Source organism: Garra rufa, unplaced genomic scaffold (assembly GCF_049309525.1).
Source record: "Garra rufa unplaced genomic scaffold, GarRuf1.0 hap1_unplaced_007, whole genome shotgun sequence".
Taxonomy (NCBI): domain Eukaryota; kingdom Metazoa; phylum Chordata; class Actinopteri; order Cypriniformes; family Cyprinidae; genus Garra; species Garra rufa.
The window spans coordinates 880,350-893,132 of record NW_027394282.1 but is presented as its reverse complement, the minus strand read 5'-3'; the positions used below and the strand labels follow the sequence as shown (position 1 = coordinate 893,132).

General features: G+C 41.4%; 5 non-coding genes across 5 annotated transcripts; 2 read left to right on the top strand and 3 right to left on the bottom strand.

The window, feature by feature from the left end:
• The first annotated feature begins 9,634 nt into the window (after nt 1-9,634).
• Nucleotides 9,635-9,749, top strand: LOC141313503 (U5 spliceosomal RNA). Its single transcript, XR_012349575.1, has one exon. It is a non-coding gene; the product is annotated as a U5 spliceosomal RNA (small nuclear RNA).
• Nucleotides 9,750-10,108: 359 nt separating this feature from the next.
• Nucleotides 10,109-10,180, bottom strand: trnah-gug (transfer RNA histidin (anticodon GUG)). Its single transcript has one exon. It is a non-coding gene; the product is annotated as a tRNA-His (tRNA).
• Nucleotides 10,181-10,935: 755 nt separating this feature from the next.
• Nucleotides 10,936-11,017, bottom strand: trnas-cga (transfer RNA serine (anticodon CGA)). Its single transcript has one exon. It is a non-coding gene; the product is annotated as a tRNA-Ser (tRNA).
• An 803-nt stretch (nt 11,018-11,820) lies between these two features.
• On the top strand, nt 11,821-11,935 carry LOC141313491 (U5 spliceosomal RNA). Its single transcript, XR_012349563.1, has one exon. It is a non-coding gene; the product is annotated as a U5 spliceosomal RNA (small nuclear RNA).
• A 585-nt stretch (nt 11,936-12,520) lies between these two features.
• On the bottom strand, nt 12,521-12,602 carry trnas-aga (transfer RNA serine (anticodon AGA)). Its single transcript has one exon. It is a non-coding gene; the product is annotated as a tRNA-Ser (tRNA).
• Nucleotides 12,603-12,783: the final 181 nt, after the last annotated feature.

Below are 12,783 nucleotides of genomic sequence, written 5' to 3'. Positions count from 1 at the left end.
AAATTAGCATATTGTGATAAAGTTCATTATTTTCTGTAATGTACTGATAAACATTAGACTTTAACATATTTTAGATTCATTAAACACAACTGAAGTAGTTTAAGCCTTTTATTGTTTTAATATTGATGATTTTGGCATATAGCTTATGAAAACCCAAAATTCTTATCTCAAAAAATTAGCATATCATGAAAAGGTTCTCTAAACGAGCTATTAACCTAATCATCTGAATCAACGAATTAACTCTAAACACCTGCGAAAGATTCCTGAGGCTTTTGAAAAATCCCAGCCTGGTTCATTACTCAAAACCGCAATCATGGGTAAGACTGCCGACCTGTCTGCTGTCCAGAAGGCCATCATTGACACCCTCAAGCAAGAGGGTAAGACACAGAAAGAAATTTCTGAATGAATAGGCTGTTCTCAGAGTGCTGTATCAAGGCACCTCAGTGGGAAGTCTGTGGGAAGGAAAAAGTGTGGCAGAAAACGCTGCACAACGAGAAGACGTGACCGGACCCTGAGGAAGATTGTGGTGAAGGACCAATTCCAGACCTTGGGGGACCTGCAGAAGCAGTGGACTGAGTCTGGAGTAGAAACATCCAGAGCCACCGTGTACAGGCGTGTGCAAGAAATGGGCTACAGAGAAGCAGCACTGGACTGTTGCTCAGTGGTCCAAAGTTTTTTCGTATGAAAGCAAATTTTGCATGTCATTTGGAAATCAAGGTGCCAGAGTCTGGAGGAAGACTGGGGAGAGGAAAATGCCAAAATGCCTGAAGTCCAGTGTCAAGTACCCACAGTCAGTGATGGTCTGGGGTGCCATGTCAGCTGCTGGTGTTGGTCCACTGTGTTTTATCAAGGGCAGGGTCAATGTAGCTAGCTATCAGGAGATTTTGAAGCACTTCATGCTTCCATCTGCTGAAAAGTTTTATGGAGATGAAGATTTCATTTTTCAGCACGACCTAGCACCTGCTCACAGTGCCAAAACCACTGGTAAATGGTTTACTGACCATGGTATTACTGTGCTCAATTGGCCTGCCAACTCTCCTGACCTGAACCCCATAGATAATCTGTGGGATATTGTGAAGAGAAAGTTGAGAGACGCAAGACCCAACACTCTGAATGAGCTTAAGGCTGCTATCGAAGCATCCTGGGCCTCCATAACACCTCAGCAGTGCCACAGGCTGATTGCCTCCATGTCACGCCGCATTGAAGCAGTCATTTCTGCACAAGGATTCCCGACCAAGTTTTGAGTGCATAACTGAACATAATTATTTGAATGTTGACTTTTTTTGTATTAAAAACACTTTTCTTTTATTGCTCGGATGAAATATGCTAATTTTTTAAATTTGGGGGTTTTCATGAGCTGTATGCCAAAATCATCAATATTAAAACAATAAAAGGCTTGAACTACTTCAGTTGTGTGTAATGAATCTAAAATATATGAAAGTCTCATGTTTATCAGTACATTAAAGAAAATAATGAACTTTATCACAATATGCTAATTTTTTTGAAAAGGACCTGTAGTGTTTGATCAATCTGAGATCACTTACATGGACACTGAGGTGAGTTCTATGCCTCACATTAATCCTTATATGCCAGTTACAGTTAATTGTCATTACCGTAATGGCCCGTCTGCAATAATGGACAAATGCCAACAGAGTTTTACGAGGGCTAAAAGGCATGCAATAAATTAAATGCAATATTGAAACAGAAGAAGTCAAGACTCTTTCAAACTGTGAATCATGCTAAAGTCATCTGGAACTCTGGGAATAAATTTAAAGGAATACTGGGAGGACATATAAATATAAGAAGTATATGACCAAAAATAGACCAGATACAGAATTTACTTATTGATTCCAATTTGGATTTTTTATGTATATCTGAGACTTGGTTGAATCATAATGTTCTTTGACCTAATTAATGTACCAGGATATACTTGTTATAGGAGAGATAGGGTCAGTGGAAGGGGTGGTGTTGTTTTTATTTATATAAGGGAGCATTTTAGATGTTTACAATTTGAATTGAAGGTGAACATGGAGTTCTTGGGATTAAATGTTATTCTTTCTCCAAATATGACATTTAATATAGTAGTGCTTTATAATCCTCCATGTCATGATGCAAAGTTTTATAATGAACTGAAGAATCTTCTTTCTACTCTTGATAACTGCTGTGAATGTATGATGTCTGGTGATTTTAATATTAATTGGATGGTCAGTGTTGGGGAGTAACTAGTTACATGTAACGCCGTTACGTAATTTAATTACAAAATAAATGTAACAGTAATTCGTTAAAGTTACTTAGAAAAATGTGTAATTAAATTACAGTTAGAAGATTACAAATGGGGTTCATCTAAAAATTTTCTTTAAAAATCTGGGATATGTTGAATAATATTAATCTGTTGCTTTGCCTGTTTTTGATATGCACGATGCCTTCTGCTAAGGCCATTTATTAAAGCGGTGCTATTCTGATGCTTTTGATTGGTTTGAATTTGGGGTGCACCACGTCTGCCAATTAGGTTAATCCTCTTTGTCAGCGCGTTCATCGTCCCCTTTGTGTGTTGGAGACCAATATTAAAAACATTCATAACAAATTAGCTAGCCTGCTAGCTGCCTTTACCAGACACACTTGTATTTATGATCCCTTTCACAAAAAAATCAAATTTTTTCTCCTTGAATAAGGTTGGTAATGTCAGATCTAACTTGCGATTTTATCAGATTAACCCATTTTAATTTTGAGTGTAATTTGTAAAATCAGTGTTTAGACTACTGCGTGATTTTCAGCTGAAACGTGACTAATGATTTGAAGGATGAAAATCCGCTGCAGTTTAGTTTATTTTCGAATAATATAGATCTATTTTTCTCAAGGGCTTGAAACTTTTCTCTGTAATGATCGATGTTGACCTAACGTGCCACCTAGTGGACAAATCTCTCAATTAGTTTGTCCCATTTTGTTTTGCAAAATCGAGCTATTATCTAGTGAAGCGCCCCAGTTGGTCACTGAATCTAAGCAGTGTTTTAGATGAAATGTAACTTTATTAAAAAAAAAAAAAAAAAAAAACAATACCATGGATTTTATGACACAGCTTCAATGATGGAGTCTGTTTGGATTTGGCAGTATCTATTCTAGAATCTATTCTTTCTTCTGTTAGTGAGAAATAATTATTAGCCCTGTATGGTATAATGATTTCCCTTCACACATAGTGGTAAAAAAAATTATAATAGTATGCAGATTTGTAAAAAAAAATATTATATCAGTCAGAAGAAAAAAACGTGTTTTTACTACATTATTATAATCTAGAATTGTGTTTTCTCTTAAATATAACTAAAAATAATTATGTAGGAGCCATGTTCTCATTTAAGTTTATGAATTATCTATTATTTTAAATAGATAATTTAGATATTTAGAGAAATCTTTTTTTAAGATTTAAGTTTTTCAAGGCATTGTTACTTGCCAGTGTGTCCTGTCATAGCTATGCAAAATTTTGATTTTGTAACAACATTAAACAATTGTTTGTTATAAGGTCTGGTTTTGTGATGGCTGTACTTTAAAATTAAATTAATATAATCTTAATTCAAGTGATGAAAGATTTTGAAATTCTAACAGTAAACTACTGTAAGGTCACACCTGCTTGATATAAATGCTTGAAAATGATTTAGTTGAAAATATCCATTAGAAACTTAAAAGTAATCAAAAAGTAATCAGATGTAATCAGTTACTTTACTTTTCTAAAGTAATTGAAAAGGTACACTACTTATTACATTTTAAATAGGGTAATTTGTAATCTGTAATCTATTACATTTCCAAAGTAACCTCCCCAACACTGTGCATCAAATATAAAAAAAAACCATGCAAGACATGTTAAGTGGTAAAAAAATATGGCAGGTTAATTATTTTCTGCAGTAAATAAGTTTCTACTTGCAAAAATGTTCAAATAGATTTTCATGTAAAACTACAAAAACTGTGATTTATATAAAGGATGAAAGGAAAATGAACAACGATTTGTGGAAATTACATTTACATTTACATTTACATTTATTCATTTAGCCGACGCTTTTATCCAAAGCGACTTACAATTGGGAATACAACAAGTGATTCATCCTAAGGAGGCAGATCAACATAGGAAGTGTTCAAAAATACCATATGTCAGGCGTTGTTAGAAGAGTGCAGGCTAGAAGGAGAAGATCAAGAAAGAGAGGAAAAACAGGCTAGAAGGGATTTTTTTTTTTTTATTGAGTCAGTGTCGAAAAAGATGGGTTTTCAGCAGTCGTTTGAAAGCTGTTAAGGAGTCTGCATTCCGGATAGGGGTGGGAAGATCATTCCACCAGGCAGGGACATTGAACGAGAATGTTCTGGACAGTGATTTAATACCTCTCTGTGGTGGTACAATGAGGCGTCTTTCACTAGAGGATCTCAGGCTTCTGGAAGGAGTGTAGATGTCTAGTAGTGAATGGAGGCATCAGTGTCTTGAATTTGATGCACGCTGTAACCGGTAGCCAGTGCAGGGATATGAAGAGAGGTGTAACATGGGCCTTTTTGGGCTCTTTGAAGACCAGTCGTGCTGCTGCATTCTGAATCATTTGTAGAGGCTTGATTGTACATGCTGGAAGACCAGCTAAAAGAGCATTGCAGTAGTCCAGCCTGGAAATGACCAGGGCCTGGACGAGGAGTTGTGTAGCATGCTCTGTTAGAAAGGGCCTGGTCTTTCTGATGTTGTACAATGCAAACCTGCAAGATCGAGCGGTCTTAGCTATGTGGTCTTTAAAAGTCAGTTGGTTGTCAAAGATAACACCCAGATTTCTGGCTGAAGTTGATGGGGTAATTGTTGATGAACCTAACTGGATGGAGAAGTCATGCTGTAACGATGGAGTGGCAGGAAAGATAAGGAGTTCCGTCTTTGCTAGATTGAGCTGTAGATGGTGTTCCTTCATCCATGCAGAGATATCCGCCAGGCAACCTGAGATCCGTGCAGCTACCGATGGATCGTCTGGTTTGAAAGAAAGATAGAGCTGTGTGTCATCAGCATAGCAATGGTAGGAGAAGCCATGTGCCTGTATGATGGGGCCCAGAGATGTAGTGTATATGGAGAAGAGGAGAGGTCCAAGAACTGAACCCTGAGGAACCCCAGTGACCAGTTGATGAGTTTTGGATACCTCGCCTCCCCAGGCCACTCTGAAAGACCTACCAGAGAGGTAGGATTTGAACCAGTGAAGTGAAGTCCCTGTAATACCCAGCATTGAGAGGGTGGACAGGAGGATCTGGTGATTCACAGTGTCAAAAGCTGCAGATAGGTCCAGCAAGATGAGTACCGATGATTTGGACTCAGCTTTTGCCGTCCGCAAGGCTTCAGTGACAGACAGTAGCGCAGTCTCAGTTGAATGGCCGCTTCTGAACCCTGATTGGTTAGAGTCCAGTAGATTGTTCTGTGAGAGGAATAAGGATAGCTGGTTGAAAACAGCCCGTTCCAGTGTTTTTGCTATGAATGGAAGGAGGGAGACAGGTCTGTAGTTGTCTATGAGTGAAGAGTTAAGTGTAGGTTTTTTGAGCAGCGGGGTTACCCGGGCCTGCTTAAATGTAGTGGGAAAAGTGCCTGTGAGAAGAGATGTGTTGATGATGTGTGTGAGCGCCGGTAGGATTGTAGGGGAGATTGCTTGGAGAAGGTGTGAGGGGATATGATCTAAAGGACATGTCGTCGGATGGCTGGAGAGGAAAAGTTTGGTTACTTCTGCCTCCGAGCAAGGACAGAAGGAGAAGTGGGGGGTTCCAGCCGTGATTGTGGTCAATTTTAGTTCCTGTATGTGTGGAGTTGAGAACTTATTATTGATCGATGTAGTTTTGCCTGTGAAAAATGTGGCGAAATCATCAGCTGTTATAGAAGTTGTGGGAGGTGGTGGAGGGGGACAAAGCAGTGTATTAAATGTTTTGAAAAGGTTGCGTGCGTCCGGGGAATTGTTGATCCTGTTGTGGAAGTATGAAGATTTGGCTGTATGTACTTGGGTAGCGAAAGATGAGAGCATAGACCGATACATACTGAGGTCGGATGGATCCTTAGATTTGTGCCATTTTCTCTCGGCTGCCCTAAGTTTGGAACGATGCTCACGAAGAACATCGGATAACCAAGGGGTTGTCGGAGCAGATCGTGCTGGCCTGGAGGAGAGAGGGCATATAGCATCTAGACAGAAGGTAAGAGTGGAGCATAAGGTGTCAGTTGCTGCATTAGTGTCCAGGGATGAGAAGTGAGTAGGAGAGGGAAGGGAGGAGGATACTAAAGAAGAAAGATGGGAGTGTGAGAGAGAGCGTAGGTTTCTTCTGAAAGTAACAGGTAGAGGGGTTGGGAGTGCACAAGTAGCAAGATGTAGGTCAAATGTAATGAAGAAGTGGTCAGAGATGTGTAGGGGTTTGACCACAATGTTGTCTGAAATACAATTTCGCATGTAAATGAGATCAAGTTGGTTGCCAGATTTATGAGTGCATGTAGTGATAACACGTTGTAGATCAAATGAAGCTAGAAGTGAATTGAAGTCAGCAGCATAGGGTTTGTGAGTTCAAATGTCTCGCCCGCACGCAAAATGGCTCAATCGAAACTCAAAAAGCAACAGCTTCGCACTTGTAATAGCTCCAGAAGGGAACGATATGAAAAAAACAAAAGCTTCCCTTGGAGCGTACTCTCAGTTATCAATTTTAATGATTGCAATAAAAACTAGAATTTAAAGCAAAACAATTGCAGGACAAATAACAGAAGAACACTCCTTTTCTAACAGTGAATAGATGTAAATAAAACAAACGAATAACTAAATAGAACAACAGAGTACTTTAAGAAGCAGCTCAAAATTAATATTAACGAATAAGTGAATAGAAACTACAGAGTGCGTTTTAGAAGCTGCTCAAATTTAATATTAACCAATAAGTAAATAGAAACTATAGAGTGCGTTTTAGAAGCAGCTCAAATTTAATATTAACCAATAAGTAAATAGAAACTACAGAGTGCGTTTTAGAAGCTGCTCAAATTTAATATTAACCAATAAGTAAATAGAAACTACAGAGTGCGTTTTAGAAGCTGCTCAAATTTAATATTAACCAAGAAGTAAATAGAAACTACAGAGTGCGTTTTAGAAGCTGCTCAAATTTAATATTAACCAATAAGTAAATAGAAACTACAGAGTGCGTTTTAGAAGCAGCTCAAATTTAATATTAACCAATAAGTAAATAGAAACTACAGAGTGCGTTTTAGAAGCAGCTCAAATTTAATATTAACCAATAAGTAAGTAGAAACTACAGAGTGCGTTTTAGAAGCTGCTCAAATTTAATATTAACCAATAAGTGAATAGAAACTACAGAGTGCTTAAAAGAACAGCGGCTTAAAATTAATACTTAGGAATAAGTAATTAAACAGAAACAACAAAGTGCTTTTAGCAGCAACTCTAAGTAACGACCGCCTAGCGAAATAGTATTAAAGTAGACACTTACGCGCCGTCGTTCTTTCTCGTCTGAGGACTGAACTCACTTTCCCGCAGTATGGAAAGTAAGCAAACTATTTGAGCAGTATTCTCGCTAGCCACGCCTCCTAGGCTCAGTCAGCCGCAAATGTCTCGCCCGCACGCAAAATGGCTCAATCGAAACTCAAAAGCAACAGCTTCGCACTTGTAATAGCTCCAGAAGGGAACGATATGACAAAAACAAAAGCTTCCCTTGGCCGTACTCTCAGTTATCAATTTTAATGATTGCAATAAAAACTAGAATTTAAAGCAAAACAATCGCAGGACAAATAACAGAAGAACACTCCTTTTCTAACAGTGAATAGATGTAAATAAAACAAACGAATAACTAAATAGAACAACAGAGTACTTTAAGAAGCAGCTCAAAATTAATATTAACGAATAAGTGAATAGAAACTACAGAGTGCGTTTTAGAAGCTGCTCAAATTTAATATTAACCAATAAGTAAATAGAAACTACAGAGTGCATTTTAGAAGCAGCTCAAATTTAATATTAACCAATAAGTAAATAGAAACTACAGAGTGCGTTTTAGAAGCAGCTCAAATTTAATATTAACCAATAAGTAAATAGAAACTACAGAGTGCGTTTTAGAAGCAGCTCAAATTTAATATTAACCAATAAGTAAATAGAAACTACAGAGTGCGTTTTAGAAGCTGCTCAAATTTAATATTAACCAATAAGTAAATAGAAACTACAGAGTGCGTTTTAGAAGCTGCTCAAATTTAATATTAACCAATAAGTAAATAGAAACTACAGAGTGCGTTTTAGAAGCAGCTCAAATTTAATATTAACCAATAAGTAAATAGAAACTACAGAGTGCGTTTTAGAAGCAGCTCAAATTTAATATTAACCAATAAGTAAGTAGAAACTACAGAGTGCTTTTTAGAAGCTGCTCAAATTTAATATTAACCAATAAGTGAATAGAAACTACAGAGTGCTTAAGAGAACAGCGGCTTAAAATTAATACTTAGGAATAAGTAATTAAACAGAAACAACAAAGTGCTTTTAGCAGCAACTCTAAGTAACGACCGCCTAGCGAAATAGTATTAAAGTAGACACTTACGCGCCGTCGTTCTTTCTCGTCTGAGGACTGAACTCACTTTAAATTAAAAACTAGTTATATAATAATTACCTGAAATAATAAATGATTAACATACATTCAGAAAAGAATCACTCAGCCATGACTGAAATAACAGGGACTGAATACTTGGAATACTGAATGATGAAATAACATTTTTGCAAAAATATCGAAAATAAAAACTCAGTCAGGTCACTTATGACCCATGTTATGCATCAAAGGGTTAATTAGCATTAGCTACCGATAACTGATACACGTCAGTTTTAAGTTAGCTTACTTTGGTACGCAAGCATGTACCGATCGGAATAAAATCATAATTTGATGTTTGAACAAATAGGTTAACATTAGTGTTACGGATTTGTAATTTGATAATCTTGCTTATCTTCGATCTCCGGTTAGCAGATGTCCAGTAAACAGCTGGAATGTCACAAAACTCATTCAGCCAATCAGCAGCGAGATTGATGACCGATTAGCTCTTTCCTCTCGGTAGGAATTGATTGGCTGCTTTGCCCCACTTGTTCGAAGCTTTAGGATTTGCATTAGGACCTGTTCGGTTGTAGTTACAAAGGAGTATGCACCTAGTTCGGACTTCGTTCAGAAATGTTCAGACAACGTTCGGAAGTATTCAAATCTTGTTAGGAAATGTTAGGAATTGTTCAGCCGGCTGATCGCTGGAAGGTACATGCGCTTGCTGTTCTTCGCTTCCAGCACACGCGACTGCACCCAACTTGCCAAAACGAGCCCCTACTCCAAGAAATACGAGATTGACCCGGCACGAGCTAAAGTCTCTCAATATCTTGAATGCTACACATTACAGTGGGTCATTATTTGGACCGCTTTATTTCATTTAATATTTTTTTTGGCCTCTAATACGGGGGCATGAAAAAAGAGATGACATTACCTTGATCGGGTTTGTGAATAATGGGTGAGGGAAGGGACTTTCGTAACTTTTACTTCTCCCATTTGGAGTGAGGGGAGTGACGAAAATCATGTTGGCAGGTGTTGGCACCCTAGATTACCCTTGGTGAGCGTAGTGGTTCAGCGCACAGGTCCAAGGGCATAGAGACACATCTCGAGTTTCTCGTCATCAGCGCATAAATCTTTCACCTTTTACTAAAGATTTCCGTGGAGGGGAACCTTTGCGAGTGACCTGTATTTTTGGGGGCTCTGCTCACAGCAGAGCTACGCTATAGTGTCAAGAGCAGAGTCAATCTGGCCACCCGCCAGCGTGCAGTGGAACGACGCGCGCCTCGTCATGGTCTGTGTTTGCAGCCTTTGCGCTTCCAGCTTCGCGGCTTCAAATTTCTTTAGCCAGCATGGAAAGACAGCGTTCTCTCGTCCATGACGGGATACAAACCCTGGACGGGATCAAACAAAGATGGCTTCCGCTCTTTTGGCCCCATCAGTGACTCGTGCACTTCGAGCCTTCTTTGTTGACCCCGAAAGCCAGCCTCTGCTGCCTGCGTTGTTGGTATAGTTTAACTGGCACTGCACCCGTACGAAAAATGGAGGTGGCAGAAAGGAGCTCAGTGAACAAAAAGCCTGCCGTGACCCGGATTCGAACCGGGGTTGCTGCGGCCACAACGCAGAGTACTAACCACTATACGATCACGGCGCACCACTGGCTCACATCTGGTGGTGCCGGCCGTCCGAATTGAAAAAAAAGGGCTAGCTGCGCTTTTTATTACTGTGGAGAGAGGGCACACAAATCTGTGCTAGGGACATGGAAGAAAAGGGCCCGCCTACTTCTCCTCAGCACTGGTGAAGAGCGTAGTCGGCAGGATTCGAACCTGCGTGGGGAGAGCCCAATGGATTTCTAGTCCATCGCCTTAACCACTCGGCCACGACTACGGCGACCCTGATGTCCTCTGTCCCGTTGTCGACCTCAAAGTTGGCTGAAAAAACAATGAACTGGCTACCGCTTTACTAAAATCGTCTAGCGCAAAACTCCTAAAGGGGAAAACAGCCCACCACAAGAAACGAAAAATTCATGAAGCAATCACTCTATGTGAACTCTGTCACATCTTTAAGCGTACGCCGACACACGGCAGTGCTGGACTGTCACGACTGCAAGCTGAGGCCGCCGACAAGAAGATGGCCCTTCGCCCGAACAGGGACTTGAACCCTTGACCCTCAGATTAAAAGTCTGATGCTCTACCTACTGAGCTATCCAGGCTCTTGTGTTTTGTGTGCCTCTTACTTTTTATATAAGAACACTTTCTCCACAAGCCGCCTGGGAGAAGCTCACTTGCCACAGGAGCTACGGGACAAAGGCTGCACGCAATTACGTCAGAGAGAGCGAAAGCCAAAGGCCTTGGAAGGCCCAACCACCGTCGCAAGAAGCTAAAGGTAAAAGGGGGAATGCCCGACCGTAGTCGGCAGGGTTCGAACCTGCGCGGGGAGACCCCAATGGATTTCGAGTCCATCGCCTTAACCTCTCGGCCACGACTACGCCTGCATATGGACCGTCTGCTCCCTTGTCTCGAGGCGGGCAGCTCAGGATGCCGCCGAGCTTCAGTTGGCAAAAAGAAGCTGGACGTCCCCGTCGCTCAACGACAAAGGGCTGCCATGACCCGGATTCGAGCATTCTTTTCTGACCGCTTAAATCTTGCTCTGAGCGCCTGCGTTGGTGGTATTGTGGGGAGCATAGCTGCCTTCTAAGCAGTTGACCTGGGTTGGATTCCCGGCCAACGCGTTGTTTTCGGCTGCGGTTGACCTCGAAGCAGAACTCCTTCTGTGACCTCTGTCTGCACCAAAAGCTTTTGGATGAGTTGTTCGACAGCAGCAGAGAGCTAGGTCTCCCCGTTGGGGAATCTAACCCCGGTCTTCCACGTGACAGGCGGAGATACTGTTCACTATACTAATGAAGAGTTGCGCTTGCTGTTCTTCGCTCCCTGCACCCAACTTGCCAAAACGAGCCCCTACTCCATGAAATACCAGATTGACCCGCCACGAGCTAAAGTCTCTCAATATCTTGAATGCTACACATTACAGTGGGTCATTATTTGGACCGCTTTATTTCATTTAATATTTTTTTTGGCCTCTAATACGGGGGCATGAAAAAAGAGATGACATTAACTTGATCGGGTTTGTGAATACTGGGTGAAGGAAGGGACTTTGGTAACTTTTACTTCTCCCACTTGGAGTGAGGGGGGTGACGAAAATCATGTTGGCAGGTGTCGGCACCCTAGATTACCCTTGGTGAGCGTAGTGGTTTACCACAGTGAGCGCACAGGTCCAAGGGCATAGAGACACATCTCGAGTTTCTCGTCATCAGCGCATAAATCTTTCGCCTTTTACTAAAGATTTCCGTGGAGGGGAACCTTTGCGAGTGACCTGTATTTTTGGGGGCTCTGCTCACAGCAGAGCTACGCTATAGTGTCAAGAGCAGAGTCAATCTGGCCACCCGCCAGCGTGCAGTGGAACGAAGCGCGCCTCGTCATGGTCTGTGTTTGCAGCCTTTGCGCTTCCAGCTTCGCCGCTTCAAATTTCTTTAGCCAGCATGGAAAGAGAGCGCTCTCTCGTCCATGACGGGATGCAAACCCTGGACGGGATCAAACAAAGATGGCTTCAGCTCTTTTGGCCCCATCAGTGACTCGTGCACTTCGAGCCTTCTTTGTTGACCCCGAAAGCCAGCCTCTGCTGCCTGCGTTGTTGGTATAGTTTAACTGGCACCGCACCCGTACGAAAAATGGAGGTGGCAGAAAGGAGCTCAGTGAACAAAAAGCCTTCCGTGACCCGGATTCGAACCGGGGTTGCTGCGGCCACAACGCAGAGTACTAACCACTATACGATCACGGCGCACCACTGGCTCACATCTGGTGGTGCTGGCCGTCCGAATTGAAAAAAAAGGGCTAGCGGCGCTTTTTATTACTGTGGAGAGAGGGCACACAAATGCGTGCTAGGGACACGGAAGAAAAGGGCCCGCCTACTTCTCCTCAGCACTGGTGAAGAGCGTAGTCGGCAGGATTCGAACCTGCGTGGGGAGACCCCAATGGATTTCTAGTCCATCGCCTTAACCACTCGGCCACGACTACGGCGACCCTGATGTCCTCTGTCCCGTTGTCGACCTCAAAGTTGGCTGAAAAGGCAATGAACTGGCTACCGCTTTACTAAAATCGTCTAGCGCAAAACTCCTAAAGGGGAAAACAGCCCACCACAAGCAACGAAAAATTCATGAAGCAATCACTCTATGTGAACTCTGTCACATCTTTAAGC